This window comes from Pleurodeles waltl, chromosome 2_2 (assembly GCF_031143425.1).
Source record: "Pleurodeles waltl isolate 20211129_DDA chromosome 2_2, aPleWal1.hap1.20221129, whole genome shotgun sequence".
Lineage (NCBI taxonomy): Eukaryota > Metazoa > Chordata > Amphibia > Caudata > Salamandridae > Pleurodeles > Pleurodeles waltl.
Window position 1 is genome coordinate 1,167,112,619 of NC_090439.1, and position 18,390 is coordinate 1,167,131,008.

General features: G+C 48.2%; 1 protein-coding gene across 1 annotated transcript in view; it reads right to left on the minus strand.

Moving 5' to 3' along the window:
• The window catches only part of LOC138283024 (E3 ubiquitin-protein ligase TRIM39-like), a 97,861-nt gene that overhangs the window by 19,866 nt on the left and 59,605 nt on the right, over window positions 1–18,390 (minus strand). The gene's annotated exons all lie outside the window — the stretch shown is intronic.

An 18,390-nucleotide genomic window follows, 5' to 3' on the forward strand; every position in this document is an offset into this window, starting at 1 on the left:
GCCTGTTCCGGCACTAAGCTGCTCTGCTAAGCTACCATTATCTATCAGCCTAAGCTGCTAGACACTCTATACACTAATAAGGGATACCTGGGCCTGGTGCAAGGTGTAAGTACCCCTTGGTACTCACTACAAGCCAGTCCAGCCTCCTACAACTACATAGCACCTACCTGGAAGGAGCGCATAGTAGAATAAACTGCACTATACTGCATCTACCTGGAAGGACCACAACGTCCAATAAACTGTATTCCACAGCACCTTCCTGGAAGGAGCACAGTGTACTGTACAATACACTACACTACACAGCACCTACCTGGAAAGAGCATACTAAACTGGACAATACACTGCACTACACAGCACCTACCTGGAAGCAGCATACTGTACTGTACAATACACTGCACTAACATAACCTACCTGCACTACACAGCACCTACGAGGAAGGAGAACACTGTACAATACACTGCACTACACAGCACCTTCCTGGAAGGAGCACAGTGTACTGTACAGTACACTGCACTACACAGCAGCTACCAAGAACGAGCACACTGTACTGTACAATACACTGCACTACACAGCACCTATCTGGAAGGAGCACACTGTACTGTACAATACACTGCACTAACCAGCACCTACCTGGAAGGAACGCATAGTACAATAAACTGCACTATACTGCACAAACCTGTAAAGAACACACAGGACAATACACTTCACTACACAGCACCTAACTGGAAGGAGCACACTCTACTGTACAATAGATTGTACTACACAGCACCTATCTGGAAGAAACACAGTGTACTGCACAATGCACTACACTGCACCGCACCTACCTGGAAGAAGAACATTGTACTGTACAATGCCCTGCACTACACGGCAGAAATCTGGAAGGAGCACACTGCACAATACACTGCACTATAGAAGGAGTACACTGTACTGTAGAATGCACTGTCCCACACAGCATCTACCTGGAAGGAGCAGACAGTACTGTACAATACACTGCACTACACAGAACGTACCTGGAAGGAGCACAGTGTACTGTACAATACACTGCACTACACAGCAGCTACCTAAAACGCGCACACTGTACTGTACAATACACTGCACTAACCAGCACCTAGCTGAAAAACCCACACTGTAGAATAAACTGCACTACACAGCACATACCTGGAAGAAGAACACTGTACTTTACAATACACTGCACTAACCAGCACCTACCTGGAAGGAGCACACTGTACTGTACAATACACTCCACTAACAGAACCTACATGGAAGGAGCACACTGTACTGTAAAATACCCTGCACTAGCAGCACCTATCCTGTAAAGAGCACTCTGTAGAATACACTGTAGTACACAGCACATACCTGGAAGGAGCACACTGTAGTGTAGTATACACTGTACTACACCGCATCTACCGGGAAGGAGCCCTACTGTACAATACACTGCACTACATCACACCTTTCCTGAATGGAGCACACTGTACTGTACAATGCACTTCGCTACACAGCACCTACCTGGAAGGAGCACACTGTACTGTATAATACACAGGCCTAACAGCACCTACCAGGTTAGAGGCACACTGTACTGTACAATACAGTGCACCTACCTGGAAGGAGCACGCTGTACTGAACAATACGCTGCACTACACAGCACCTACTGGGAAGGAGCACACAGTGATTTACACTGCACTACACAGCATCTACCTGAATGGAGCAGACTATACAATACACTGCACAACACAGCACCTATCGGGAAGGAGCACACTGTACTGTAGAAAACACTGCACTACACAGCACCTACTTGGAAGGAGCACACTGTACTTACTGCACAATACACTGCACTACACAGCACCTACCTGGCGGGAGCACACTGTATTGCACAGTACACTGCACAAGCAGCAGCTACCTGCAAAGAGCACCCTGTACACTGCATTGCACTACACAGCACTTACCTGGAAGGAGCGTACTGTACTGTGCAATACACTGCACTACACAGCACCTACCTGGAAGGGGCACACTGTACTGTGCAATACACTGCAATACACAGCACCTACCTGGAAGGAGCACACTGTACTGTGCAATACACTACACAGCACCTAACTGGAAGGATCACACTGTACAATAGTCTGCACTGCACCGCACCTACCAGGAAGGAGCACACAGTACAACACACTTTACTACATAGCATCTACCTGGAAGGAGTAGACTATACAATACACTGCACTTTACAGCACCTACGTGGAAGGAGCAAACTGTACTGTACAATACACTACACAACACCACCTACCTCGAAGGAGCACACTGTACTGTACAAAACACTGCACTATACAGCACCTACCTGGAAGGACCATACTAGAAAACACTGCACTACATATCACCTACCTGGAAGGAGCACACTGAACTGCACAATACAATGCACTACACAGCACCTACCTGGAAGGAGCACATAGTAGAATAAACTGCACTATACTGCATCTACCTGGAAGGACCACAACGTCCAATAAACTGTATTCCACAGCACCTTCCTGGAAGGAGCACAGTGTACTGTACAATACACTACACTACACAGCACCTACCTGGAAATAGCATACTAAACAGGACAATACACTGCACTACACAGCACCTACCTGGAAGCAGCATACTGTACTGTACAATACACTGCACTAACATAACCTACCAGCACTACACAGCACCTACGAGGAAGGAGAACACTGTACAATACACTGCACTACACAGCACCTTCCTGGAAGGAGCACAGTGTACTGTACAGTACACTGCACTACACAGCAGCTACCAAGAACGAGCACACTCTACAATACACTGCACTACACAGCACCTATCTGGAAGGAGCACACTGTAGTGTACAATACACTGCACTAACCAGCACCTACCTGGAAGGAACGCATAGTACAATAAACTGCACAAACCTGTAAAGAACACACAGGACAATACACTGCACTACACAGCACCTAACTGGAAGGAGCACACTCTACTGTACAATAGATTGTACTACACAGCACTTACCTGGAAGGAACACAGTGTACTGCACAATGCACTACACTGCACCGCGCCTACCTGGAAGAAGAACATTGTACTGTACAATGCCCTGCACTACACGGCAGAAATCTGGAAGGAGCACACTGCACAATACACTGCACTATAGAAGGAGTACACTGTACTGTAGAATGCACTGTACCACACAGCACCTACCTGGAAGGAGCAGACAGTACTGTACAATACACTGCACTACACAGAACTTACCTGGAAGGAGCACAGTGTACTGTACAATACACTGCACTACACAGCAGCTACCTAAAACACGCACACTGTACTGTTCAATACGCTGCACTAACCAGCTCCTACCTGAAAGGAGCACACTGTACTGTACAATACACTCCACTAACAGCACCTACATGGAAGGAGCACACTGTACTGTAAAATACACTGCACTAGCAGCACCTATCCTGTAAAGAGCACTCTGTAGAATACACTGCAGTACACAGCACATAACTGGAAGGAGCACACTGTAGTGTACTATACACTGTACTACACCGCACCTACCTGGAAGGAGCCCATTGTACTGTACAATACACTACACTACATCACACCTTCCCTGAACGGAGCACACTGTACTGTACAATGCACTTCACTATACAGCACCTACCTGGAAGGAGCACACACTACTGTACCTAACTGGAAGAACCAAACTGTAGAATAGACTGCACTACACGGGACCTACCTGGAAGGAGCACACTCTACTGTACCTAACTGGAAGAAGCAAACTGTAGAATAAACTGCACTACACGGTACCTACCTGGTAGGAGCACACTGTATTGTACAATACACTGCACTAACCAGCACCTACCTGGAAGGAACGCATAGTACAATAAACTGCACTATACTGCACATACGTGTAAAGAACACACAGGACAATGCACTGCACTACACAGTACCTAACTGGAAGGAGAACACTCTACTGTACAATAGATTGTACTACACAACAACTACCTGGAAGGAACACAGTGTACTGTACAATACAATGCACTGCACCTACCTGGAAGAACAGCATTGTACTGTACAATGCCCTGCACTACACAGCAGAAATCTGGAAGGAGCACACTGCACAATACACAGCACTATAGAAAGAGTACACTGTACTGTAGAATACACTGTACCACACAGCACCTACCTGGAAGGAGCACACTGTACTGTACAATACACCGCACTAGCAGATCCTATCCAGTAAAGATCACTCTGTAAAACACACTGCACTACACAGCACATACCTGGAAGGAGCACACTGTACTGTACTATACACTGTACTACACCGCACCTACCTGGAAGGAGCCCATTGTACTGTACAATACACTGCACTACACAGAACTTACCTGGAAGGAGCACAGTGTACTGTACAATACACTGCACTACACAGCAGCTACCTAGAACGAGCACACTGTACTGTACAATACACTGCACTACACAGCACCTACCTGGAAAACCCACACTGAAGAATAAACTGCACTACACAGCACCTGCCTGGAAGGAGCACACTGTACTTTACAATACACTGCACTAACCAGCACCTACCTGGAAGGAGCACACTGTACTGTACAATACACCGCACTAGCAGATCCTATCCAGTAAAGATCACTCTGTAAAACACACTGCACTACACAGCACATACCTGGAAGGAGCACACTGTACTGTACTATACACTGTACTACACCGCACCTACCTGGAAGGAGCACACAGTGATTTACCCTGCACTACACAGCATCTACCTGAAAGGAGGAGACTATACAATACACTGCACTACACAGCACCTACCTGGAAGGAGCCCACTGTACTGTAGAAAACACTGCACTACACAGCACCTCCCTGGAAGGAGCACACCGTACTGTATAATACACTGCACTGCACAGCAGCTACCTGGCAGGAGCACACTGTATTGTACAGTACACTGCACAAGAAGCAGCTACCTGCAAAGATCACCCTTTACACTACATTGCACTACACAGCACTTACCTGGAAGGAGCACAATGTACTGTGCAATACACTGCACTACACAGCATCTACCTGAAGGAGCACACTGTACTGCACAATGCACTGAAACAACAGCACCTACCTGGAAGGAGCACAATGTACTGTGCAATACACTGCACTACACAGCACATACCTGGAAGGAACACATAGTAGAATAAACTGCACTATACTGCATCTACCTGGAAGGACCACAATGTGAAATAAACTGCACTCCACAGTACCTACCTGGAAGGAGCACAGTGTACTGTACAATACACTGCATTACACAGCACCTACCTGGAAGGAGCACACTGTATTGTACTATACACTGTACTACACAGCACCTACCTGGAAGGAGCACACTGTACAATACACTGCACTACACCGCACATACCTGGAAGGAGAACACAGTACAATACACTGCACTACACAGCATGCACCTGGAAGGAGCAGACTATACACTACACAGATTTTACCTGGACGTAGCACAGTGTACTGTACAATACACTGCACGACACAGCAGCTATCTAGAAGGAGCACACTGTACTGTACAATACACTGCACTATACAGCACCTACCTGGAAAACCCACACTGTAGAATAAACTGCACTACACAGCACCTACCTGGAAAACCCACACTGTAGAATAAACTGCACTACATAGCACCTACCTGGAAGGAGCACACTGTACTGTACAATACACTGCACTAACCAGAACCTACCTGGAAGGAACACACTGTAATGTACAATACACTGCACTACACAGCACCTACCTGGAAGGAGCACACTGTACTTACTGCACAATACACTGCACTACACAGCACCTACCTGGCGGGAGCACACTGTATTGTACAGTACACTGCACAAGCAGCAGCTACCTGCAAAGAGCACCCAGTACACTGCATTGCACTACACAGCACTTACCTGGAAGGAGCTCACTGTACTGTGCAATACACTGCACTACACAGCACCTACCTGGAAGGGGCACACTGTACTGTGCAATACACTGCAATACACAACACCTACCTTGAAGGAACACACTGTACTGTGCAATACACTACACTACACAGCACCTAACTGGAAGGAGCACACTGTACAATACACTGCACTGCACCTACCTGGAAGGAGCACACAGTACAACACACTCTACTACACAGCATCTACCTGGAAGGAGCAAACTACACAATACACTGCACTTTACAGCACCTACGTGGAAGGAGCAAAATGTACTGTACAATACACTTGTAAGGAAATGACTCCTTGGCATGGTTACCCCCTGACTTTTTTGCCTTTGCTGATGCCAAGTTATGATTTGAAAGTGTGCTGAGGCCTGCTAACCAGGCCCAAGAACCAGTGTTCCTTCCCTAACCTGTACCATTGTCTCCACAATTGGCACACCCTGGCATCCAGGTAAGTCACTCGTAACTGGTACCAAGGGCCCTGATGCCAGGGAAGGTCTCAAAGGGCTGCAGCATGTCTTATGCCACCCTGGGGACCCCTCACTCAGCACATGCACACTGCTTGCCAGATTGTGTGTGCTGGTGGGGAGAAAATTACTAAGTCGAAAAGGCACTCCCCTCAGGGTGCCATGCCAACCTCACACTGCCTATGGCATAGATAAGTCAACCCTCTAGCAGACCTTGTAGCCCTAGGGCAGGGTGCACTATAACACAGGTGAGGGCATAGGTGCATGAGCACTATGCCCCTACAGTGTCTAAGCAAAACCTTAGACATTGTAAGTGCAGTGTAGTCATAAGAGTATATGGTCTGGGAGTCTGTCATACACGAACTCCACAGTTCCATAATGGCTACACTGAAAACTGGGAAGTTTGGTATCAAACTTCTCAGCACAATAAATGCACACTGATGCCAGTGTACATTTTATTGTGAAATACACCCAGAGGGCATCTTAGAGATGCCCCCTGAAAACATACCCGACTTCCAGTGTAGGCTGACTAGTTTTTGCCAGCCTGCCACACACCAGACATGTTGCTGGCCACATGGGGAAAGTGCCTTTATCACTCTGTGGCCAGTAACAAAGCCTGTACTGGGTGGAGGTGCTGCTCACCTCCCCCTGCAGGAACTGTAACGCCTGGCAGTGAGCCTCAAAGGCTCACCCCTTTTGTTACTGCACCTACCTGTAAAGAGCACACAGTATAATACACTACACAGCACCTAACTGGAAGGAGCACACCTCCTGCATGTCATGAGTGCTGCTTTTTCTTGGTGACACTCCCAGTTAGTGAGCTCTTTCCTTTGGGGTGGGGAGCCTCCGAGCTCACAGAAGGGCAGCGCTCATTAGCGTAGAACCTACAGAAGGGGCACCAGGAACCTGAATAAAATGATATTTTTAAAGCCAGGATTATGCCTGTTAATTAAATTGCTTCTTATGGCAGCTGCTAACTATCTCTGTTTTGGAAAACCTCCCACCATTTTCAGTCGACCCTCTATAAAAACCAGGACATGAGCTAAATTGCCTGAAATGTGCTGGGACAGCTGGTGAAAAACCAGGACTGTCCCGGCAAATCTGCCAGGATGGACAGGGGGCTCCAGCAAGGCATAGCGCCGTGACACAGGTACACTTATGCTTCCTGCACTCGAGGCGCTCCAGGGAAAGGCCTGCCATCTGGGGCATGGTCCTGGCCAGACTGTGCCCAGTCAGAGCGGACTATGTGCCTGGCGTGGTTACTGGTGCCACGCCTCCACTGCGGAATTAAAATCATGACCCACTGCACTGAGGACTCACAAGAGAAGCTTGTTCCAGACCTTTCATCCTGCAGCAAAGAAAGTCCTCAGCTCTCCTTCTGCAGAGTCAACCGTGGTCTGTCTGTGGTGCAGAGGCAGGGCCATCTGAGGACAGCTGGAGATTGGTCTCACTAGACTGGTACTTCAGCCACCATTCTTTATTAGCGCAAAGGGTTAATATCCGTGCTCGATGGCATGCACATTCTGTATGTTGAGGTGTGTTTAGCCAGTGCTAAAGTGCATATGCTCTCTTTGTAAATTGTATTGTTGATTGGCTTATCCATGATTGGTTTATTAGTAAGTCCCTAGTAAAGTGCACTAGAAGTGCCCAGGGCCTGTAAATCAAATGCTACTAGTGGGCCTGCAGCACCGGTTGTGCCACCCACATGAGTAGCCCTGTAAACATGGCTCAGATCTGCCACTACAGCGTCTATGAGTGCAGGTTAAACTGCCAGTTCGACTTGGCAAGTGTACCCATGGGCAGGGTGCAGTGTATGCTAAAGGTGGGACATATACTAGTGTGTTTTATATGTCCTAACCGTGAAATACTGCCAAATTCATTTTTCACTGTTGCAAGGCCTATCTCTTTCATAGGTTAACATGGGGGCTGCCTTTAAATATTATTAAATCGCAGATTTCCTTTGGGAGCAGACAGACATCTGGAGTTTGGGATCTCTGAACTTACAATTTAAAAATACATCTATTAGTGAAGTTGTTTTTTTAGACTGTGTGTTTGAAAATGCCACTTATAGAAAGTAGGCATTTTCTTGCTAAAACCATTCTGTGACTCTGCCTGTTTGTGGGTTCCTTGTCTCGGTCAGACTGACAGTTGGGCTGTTTGTGCATCTCCACTAGACAGTGACACAAATGGTGCTGGGGTGTAACCTGCATATCCTGATGGGCTATCTGTGCTAGAGTGGAGGGAGGAGTGGTCACTCACACCTTAAAGGGCTGTGCCTGCCCTCACACAAAGCAGGCTCCACCCCCCTGGTGTGTGTCTGGAGGCAGGCCTGGGCAAGACAGGATCCTGTAAACAACAGAGACTTTTCTTTGAAGTTGGGAAACTTCAAAGGCAGAAAGGGGTATAAGTATTGGACCCAAAACACCAGACTGTTAGACTTTTCTGCACTAGATGGTCCTCAGTGATGCACGGTACACCGTGGTATACAGCTCTAAGCACACTGCACTAGATGTTCTTCAGTGATACACAGTACACCGTAGTATACAGCTCAAAGCACACTGCACTAGATGGTCCTCAGCGATACACGGTACACCGTGGTACAAAGCTCAAAGCACACTGCACTAGATGGTCCTCAGTGATACAGGGTGCACTGCATGTAGGAGGCTGGACTGGCTTGTAGTGAGTACCAAGGGGTACTTGCACCTTGCACCAGGCCCAGTTATCCCTTATTAGTGTATAGGGTGTCTAGCAGCTTAGGCTGATAGATAATGGTAGCTTAGCAGAGCAGCTTAGGCTGAACTAGGAGACGTGTGAAGCTACTACAGTACCACAAGTGTCACTTGCACAATATCATAAGAAAACACAATACACAGATATACTAAAAATAAAGGTACTTTATTTTTATGACAATATGCCAAAGTATCTCAGTGAGTACCCTCAGTATGAGGATAGCAATTATACACAAGTTATATGTACACAATACCAAAAATATGCAGTATAGTCTTAGAAAACAGTGCAAACAATGTATAGTTACAATAGGATGCAATGGGGACACATAGGGATAGGGACAACACAAACCATATACTCCAAAAGTGGAATGTGAACCACGAATGGACCCCAAACCTATGTGACCTTGTAGAGGGTCGCTGGGACTATTAGAAAATAGTGAGAGTTAGAAAATTAGCCCTCCCCAAGACCCTGAAAAGTGAGTGCAAAGTGCACTAAAGTTCCCCAAAATACAAAGAAGTCGTGATAGAGGAATAATGCAGGAAAGACACAAACCAACAATGCAACAACTGTGGATTTCCAATCTAGGGTACCTGTGGAACAAGGGGACCAAGTCCAAAAGTCACAAGCAAGTCGGAGATGGGCAGATGCCCAGGAAATGCCAGCTGTGGGTGCAAAGAAGCTTCTACTGGACAGAAGAAGCTGCGGTTTCTGCAAGAACGAAAAGGGCTAGAGACTTCCCCTTTGGTGGACGGATCCCTCTCGCCGCGGAGAGTCATGCAGAAGTGTTTTCCCGCCGAAAGAACGCCAACAAGCCTTGCTAGCTGCAAATCGTGCAGTTAGCGTTTTTGGAAGCTGCTGCGGCCCAGGAGGGACCAGGAGATCGCAAATTGGACCAAGAGAGAGAAGGGACGTCGAGCAAGACAAGGAGCCCTCTCAGCAGCAGGTAGCACCCGGAGAAGTGCCAGAAACAGGCACTACGAGGATGCGTGAAACGGTGCTCGCCGAAGTTGCACAAAGGAGTCCCACGTCGCCGGAGACCAACTTAGAAAGTCGTGCAATGCAGGTTAGAGTGCCGTGGACCCAGGCTTGGCTGTGCACGAAGGATTTCCGCCGGAAGTGCACGGAAGCCGGAGTATTTGCAAAAGACGCGGTTTCCAACAATGCAGTCTGGCGTGGGGAGGCAAGGACTTACCTCCTCCAAACTTGGACTGAAGAGTCACTGGACTGTGGGAGTCACTTGGACAGAGTTGCTGGATTCGAGGGACCTCGCTCGTCGTGCTGAGAGGAGACCCAAGGGACCGGTCATGCAGCATTTTGGTGCCTGCGGTAGCAGGGGGAAGATTCCGTCGACCCACGGGAGATTTCTTCGGAGCTTCTAGTGCAGAGAGGAGGCAGACTACCCCCACAGCATGCACCACCAGGAAAACAGTCGACAAGGCGGCAGGATCAGCGTTACAGAGTTGCAGTAGTCGTCTTAGCTACTATGTTGCAGTTTTGCAGGCTTCCAGCGCGGTCAGCACTCGATTCTTTGGCAGAAGGTGAAGAGAGAGATGCAGAGGAACTCTGATGAGCTCTTGCATTCGTTATCTAAAGTTTCCCCACAGACAGAGACCCTAAATAGCCAGAAAAGAGGGTTTGGCTACCTAGGAGAGAGGATAGGCTAGCAACACCTGAAGGAGCCTATCAGAAGGAGTCTCTGACGTCACCTGGTGGCACTGGCCACTCAGAGCAGTCCAGTGTGCTGGCAGCACCTCTGTTTCCAAGATGGCAGAGGTCTGGAGCACACTGGAGGAGCTCTGGACACCTCCCAGGGGAGGTGCAGGTCAGGGGAGTGGTCACTCCCCTTTCCTTTGTCCAGTTTCGCGCCAGAGCAGGGCTAAGGGGTCCCCTGAACCGGTGTAGACTGGCTTATGCAGAATTGGGCACATCTGTGCCCATGAAAGCATTTCCAGAGGCTGGGGGAGGCTACCCCTCCCCTGCCTTCACACCATTTTCCAAAGGGAGAGGGTGTAACACCCTCTCTCAGAGGAAGTCCTTTGTTCTGCCATCCTGGGACAAGCCTGGCTTGACCCCAGGGGGGCAGAAACCTGTCTGAGGGGTTGGCAGCAGCAGCAGCTGCAGTGAAACCCCAGGAAAGGCAGTTTGGCAGTACCAGTGTCTGTGCTACAGACCACTGGGATCATGGAATTGTGCCAACAATGCCAGGATGGCATAGAGGGGGCAATTCCATGATCTTAGACATGTTACATGGCCATATTCGGAGTTACCATTGTGAAGCTACATATAGGTAGTGACTTATATGTAGTGCACACGTGTAATGGTGTCCCCGCACTCACAAAGTTCAGGGAATTGGCTCTGAACAATGTGGGGGCACCTTGGCTAGTGCCAGGGTGCCCTCACACTAAGTAACTTTGCACCTAACCTTTACCAGGTAAAGGTTAGACATATAGGTGACTTATAAGTTACTTAAGTGCAGTGAAAATGGCTGTGAAATAATGTGTACATTATTTCACTCAGGCTGCAGTGGCAGGCCTGTGTAAGAATTGTCAGAGCTCCCTATGGGTGGCAAAAGAAATGCTGCAGCCCATAGGGATCTCCTGGAACCCCAATACCCTGGGTACCTCAGTACCATATACTAGGGAATTATAAGGGTGTTCCAGTAAGCCAATGTAAATTGGTAAAATTGGTCACTTGCCTGTTAGTGACAATTTGAAAGAAATGAGAGAGCATAACCACTGAGGTTCTGGTTAGCAGAGCCTCAGTGAGACAGTTAGGCATCACACAGGGAACACATACATATAGGCCACAAACTTATGAGCACTGGGGTCCTGACTAGCAGGGTCCCAGTGACACATACCAAACATACTGAAAACATAGGGTTTTCACTATGAGCACTGGGCCCTGGCTAGCAGGATCCCAGTGAGACAGTGAAAACACCCTGACATACACTCACAAACAGGCCAAAAGTGGGGGTAACAAGGCTAGAAAGAGGCTACTTTCTCACACTGCAGTACACAGCTCAAAACACACTGCACTAGACAGCACAACCTATTAGATGGTGCACAGCTCTAGACAGCACATAACAAAAGACCACTGTACTTGATGTTAAGCTGCACAATATATCATAACGATAAAGAAAGCACACTGTACGAAACAACACAGCATTGTATAATTCAGTACAGGGAACACTTTGCACTCTGCTCTAGACAACACACAATGAAAGGCAGCACACTGCACTACATGGGAATCTGAACTTAACATTACAGTGCGGTAGAGAGCACACAGTCCTAGATGCACACTGCACTATTAAGAATACTACACTAGGCCACACTTCATTCAACTGAAGCCTAAAATAGTGCAATGTACCAAACAGTACACTGCCCCAGTTAGCACACTGCATGAGACTGTCCACTGCAATAGGCAGCCCAAAGCGCTACACAATGCACTATGAACGGCACTAGAACTAACACTATATTAGACAGCACTAGTGTAGGAAGCTGGCTCTGTACAGGGAGTGCAGAATTATTAGGCAAATGAGTATTTTGACCACATCATCCTCTTTATGCATGTTGTCTTACTCCAAGCTGTATAGGCTCGAAAGCCTACTACCAATTAAGCATATTAGGTGATGTGCATCTCTGTAATGAGAAGGGGTGTGGTCTAATGACATCAACACCCTATATCAGGTGTGCATAATTATTAGGCAACTTCCTTTCCTTTGGCAAAATGGGTCAAAAGAAGGACTTGACAGGCTCAGAAAAGTCAAAAATAGTGAGATATCTTGCAGAGGGATGCAGCACTCTTAAAATTGCAAAGCTTCTGAAGCGTGATCATCGAACAATCAAGCGTTTCATTCAAAATAGTCAACAGGGTCGCAAGAAGCGTGTGGAAAAACCAAGGCGCAAAATAACTGCCCATGAACTGAGAAAAGTCAAGCGTGCAGCTGCCACGATGCCACTTGCCACCAGTTTGGGCATATTTCAGAGCTGCAACATCACTGGAGTGCCCAAAAGCACAAGGTGTGCAATACTCAGAGACATGGCCAAGGTAAGAAAGGCTGAAAGACGACCACCACTGAACAAGACACACAAGCTGAAACGTCAAGACTGGGCCAAGAAATATCTCAAGACTGATTTTTCTAAGGTTTTATGGACTGATGAAATGTGAGTGAGTCTTGATGGGTCAGATGGATGGGCCCGTGGCTGGATTGGTAAAGGGCAGAGAGCTCCAGTCCGACTCAGACGCCAGCAAGGTGGAGGTGGAGTACTGGTTTGGGCTGGTATCATCAAAGATGAGCTTGTGGGGCCTTTTCGGGTTGAGGATGGAGTCAAGCTCAACTCCCAGTCCTACTGCCAGTTCCTGGAAGACACCTTCTTCAAGCAGTGGTACAGGAAGAAGTCTGCATCCTTCAAGAAAAACATGATTTTCATGCAGGACAATGCTCCATCACACGCATCCAAGTACTCCACAGTGTGGCTGGCAAGAAAGGGTATAAAAGAAGGAAATCTAATGACATGGCCTCCTTGTTCACCTGATCTGAACCCCATTGAGAACCTGTGGTCCATCATCAAATGTGAGATTTACAAGGAGGGAAAACAGTACACCTCTCTGAACAGTGTCTGGGAGGCTGTGGTTGCTGCTGCACGCAATGTTGATGGTGAACAGATCAAAACACTGACAGAATCCATGGATGGCAGGCTTTTGAGTGTCCTTGCAAAGATAGGTGGCTATATTGGTCACTGATTTGTTTTTGTTTTGTTTTTGAATGTCAGAAATGTATATTTGTGAATGTTGAGATGTTATATTGGTTTCACTGGTAATGATAAATAATTGAAATGGGTATATATTTTTTTTTGTTAAGTTGCCTAATAATTATGCACAGTGATAGTCACCTGCACACACAGATATCCCCCTAACATAGCTAAAACTAAAAACAAACTAAAAACTACTTCCAAAAATATTCAGTTTTGATATTAATGAGTTTTTTGGGTTCATTGAGAACATGGTTGTTGTTCAATAATAAAATTAATCCTCAAAAATACAACTTGCCTAATAATTCTGCACTCCCTGTATATACTATATCAAAATGAGATATAGTGTGCACAGAGCCCAGGGGTTCCCCAGATGCTTAACAGAGGCTAAAGTAGATAATACTAATGCTCCCTTTTGTGGTAGTGTGGTCGAGCAGTTACGCTTATCAGAGGGTAGTGCAAAGCATTTGTTGTACACACACAGACAATAAGCTAATGTAGGAAAGTACCATCTTGCCTGGCATGTTACCCCCACTTTTACATATATGTCAGTTTGTTTTTGCCTGTGTCACTGGGATCCTGCTAGCCAGGACCCCAGTGCTCATAATTGTGGCCTGAATGTGTGTTCCCTGTGTGGTGCCTAACTGTATCACTGAGGCTCTGCTAACCAGAACCTCAGTGTTTATGCTCTCTCTGCTTTTAAAATTGTCACTGCAGGCTAGTGACCATTTTCACCAATTCTAATTGGCACACTGGAACACCGTTATAATTCCCTAGTATATGGTACCTAGGTACCCAGGGTATTGGGGTTCCAAGAGATCCCTATGGGCTGCAGCATTTCTTTTGCCACCCATAGGGAGCTCAGACAAACCTTTACAAAGGCTGCCACTGCAGCCTGAGTGAAATAACGCACACGTTATTTCACAGTCATTTTACACTGCACTTAAGTAACTTATAAGTCACCTATATGTCTAGCCTTCACTTAGTAAAGGTTAGGTGCAAAGTTACTAAGTGTGAGGGCGCACTAGCCAAGATGCCTCCACATAGTTCAGGGCAATTTCTCCGGACTTTGTGAGTGCGGGGACACCATTACACGCATTCACTACATATAGGTTAATACCTATATGTAGCTTCACAATGGTAACTCCGAATATGGCCATGTAACATGTCTAGGATCATGGAATTGTCCCCCCATGCCAAATATGGTATTGGGGTGCCAATCCCATGCATCCCCGGGGCTCCAGCATGGACCCCGGGTACTGCCAAACCAGCTCTCTGGGGTTTTCTCTGCAGCTACCGCTGCTGCCAACCCACAGACAGGTTTCTGCCCTCCTGAGGTCTGGGCAGCCCAGTCCCAGGAAGGCAGAACAAATAATTTCCTCTGAGAGGGTGTTACTCCCTCTCCCTTTGGAAATAGGTGTGAAGGGCTGGGGAGCAGCAGCCTCCCCCAGCCTCTTTAAATGCTTTGAAGGCACAGATGGTGCCCTCCTTGCATAAGCCAGTCTACACCGGTTCAGGGATCCCCCAGCCCCTGCTCTGGCACGAAACTGGACAAAGGAAAGGGGAGTGACCACTCCCCTGTCCAGCACCTCCCCAGGGGTGGTGCCCAGAGCTCCTCCAGTGTGTCCCAGACCTCTGCCATCTTGAATGCAGAGGTGTGAGGGCACAATGAAGACCTCTGAGTGGCCAGTGCCAGCAGGTGACGTCAGAGACCCCTCCTAATAGGTGCTTACCTCTCTTGGTAGCCAATCCTCCTCTGAGGGCTACTTAGTGTCTCTCCTGTGGGCTTCTCTTCAGATAACGACCTGCAAGAATTCACCAGAGTTCCTCTGCATCTCCCTCTTCGACTTCAGCCAAGGATCGACCGCTGACTGCTCCAGGACGCCTGCAAAACTGCAATAAAGTAGCAATAAGACTACCAGCGACATTGTAGTGCCTAATCCTGCCGGCTTTCTCAACTGTTTCCTGGTGGTGCATGCTCTGGGGGCTGTCTGCCTTCACCCTGCACTGGAAGCCAAGAAGAAATCTCCCGTGGGTTGACGGAGTCTTCCCCCTGCTAGCGCAGACACCAAACTTCTGCTTCACCGGTCCTCTGGGTCCCCTTTCATCTTGACGAGCGTGGTCCCTGGAACACAGGAGCTGGATCCAAGTGACCCCGACAGTCCAGTGGTCCTTCTGCCCAAATTTGGTGGAGGTAAGTCCTTGCCTCCCCACGCCAGACAGTAATCCTGTGTACTGTGTGAACTGCAGCTGCTAAGGCTTCTGTGCACTCTTGCAAGGATTCTTTCGTGCACAGCACAGCCCAGGTCCCCAGCACTCCGTCCTGTATTGCTCAACTCGCTGAGTTTACTTTCGGCTTCGTGGGACCCTCCTTTGTAGTGCTGAGACGACTGCTGTGCTCAGATTTCTTAAACCCCTGTTCAAGTGCTTCTGCGGGTGCTGCCTGCTTCTGCGTGGGCTGTCTGTTTTGCTGAGCGCCCCTTCTGTCTCCTCATCCAAGTGGTGACCTCCTGGTCCTTTACTGGGCCCGGGCAGCACCCATTTTCTTCAACCGTGACTCTTGCAGCTAGCAAGGCTTGTTTGCGGTCTTTCTGCGTGGAAACAACTCTGCATCCTCGGCACGCCGTGAGACATCTTCTGACCAAAGGAGAAGTTCCTAGCGCTGGTCCTGCAGGATGCGTCACCTTCTTTTAGCAGGGCTTTAGAAGCTGGAGACAGGCCAGTAGGGCTGGGGCCAAGTCAGTTTGCGGCCTCAGTCTTTTCTGCTGGGGGTCAGGTTAGCAGTCCTTCTTATTTCTTCTTGTGAGGTCAGCAGGAATCGGACGAGCTCGGTTCAGGGGAGCACTTCAATCATGGATTGAGGGGCGTTACAGGGGTCAGAGGGCAGAAGCCAGTGGCTACTGTCCCTGAGGATGACTACACCCTTCTGGTGTCCACTCCCTTTGGGGAGGGAGGCACAGACCTAACCCTGTTGGTCCCTTTCCTCCAAACCAAGATGGAGGATTCTGCAGGGAGGGGGTCACTTCAGCTCTGGGCACCTTAGGGGTGGTCCCAGCTGAAGTGGTCACTCCTTGTTTTTCCTAAGTTTCCTGCCTATCTTGCCGCCAAAAGTGGTGCTTTCTCCAGGAGCGGGCATTGTAACTGGATGCCCGAGCCTTTGAGGCTCACTGGAAAGTGTTACAGTTTCTGCAGGGGGTGGGGGGGGGGGGGACTGTGAAGCACCTCCACTCAGTGCAGGCTTTGTTTCTGGCCTCAGAAAGCAGAAAAGGCCCTCACCCCATGGGGTCAGAAACATGTCTCTTAGTGGCAGGCTGGCACAGACCAGTCAGTCCTGTACTAAAGAATTGGGTAAAATACCAGGGGCATCTCTAAGATGCCCACTGGGTGCATTTTTCAATAAATCCAACACTGGCATCAGTATGGATTTATTGTGCTGAGAGGTTTGATACCAAACTTCCCAGTACTCAGTGAAGCCATTATGGAGCTGTGGAGTTTGTAATGACAAACCCCCCGTCCATATACTCAGTATGGCCACACTGCACTTACAATGTCTAAAATGGACTTAGACACTGTAGGGACACATTGCTCCTACACCTATGCCCTCACCTGTGGGATAGTGCACCCTGCCTTTGGGCTGTGAGGTCTGCTAGGGGGGTGACTTACCTATACTACAGGCAGTGGTTTGTGGGCATGGCATCCTGAGGGGGATGTCATGTCAACTTTACCTTTTTCTCCCCACCAGCACACACAAGCTCCATTGGCAGTGCGCATGTGTTTGGTGAGGGGTCCATTAGGGTGGCACAATATATGCTGCAGCCCTTAGGGACCCTCCCTGATCACAGAGCACTTGGTACCACTGATACCTTTTACAAGGGACTTAGCTGTGGGCCAGGGGTGTCTCAATTGTAGAACAATGGTACAGATTAGCAGGATCCCAGCACACACTTAGTCAAGTTGGCATCAGATATCAGGCAAAAAAAGTGTGTGTGGGGGGGGGGGGGGGGGAGGGGGGGGGGGCAAGTATTGCAAACTAGGGGCCAATTTCCTACAACTGGAGAATACACCACAGCACATGGGTCTAGGCAGGATTACGCACTAGAGAGCACAACAGAATAGACACTTCACTATTTCACAAAATGCTGCACCAGACTGTACACTGTACTACATGCCACAATGTACCAGATGGCTTGTTGCACAAGAGAGCACACTGCATTACACAGTACACTATACTACACTGTCCACAGTGCTGCACTAGACAGTATACTGTAGTAAATGGTACAACTGCAGCATCATCTCTATTCCCAACCAAATCCTTTCATCTTTTAAACACAGCTCAAGACTTTTCTGCTCATGCACAACTTTAATCTTGGCTAGCCTCGACTTTTGTCGCCCCCCCCCGCTCCCCCCCCCCGGCTTGGTTACCTCACCAGCGCAGACACTTCCTTCTGAAGCAGCTGATTGCACTTTTACA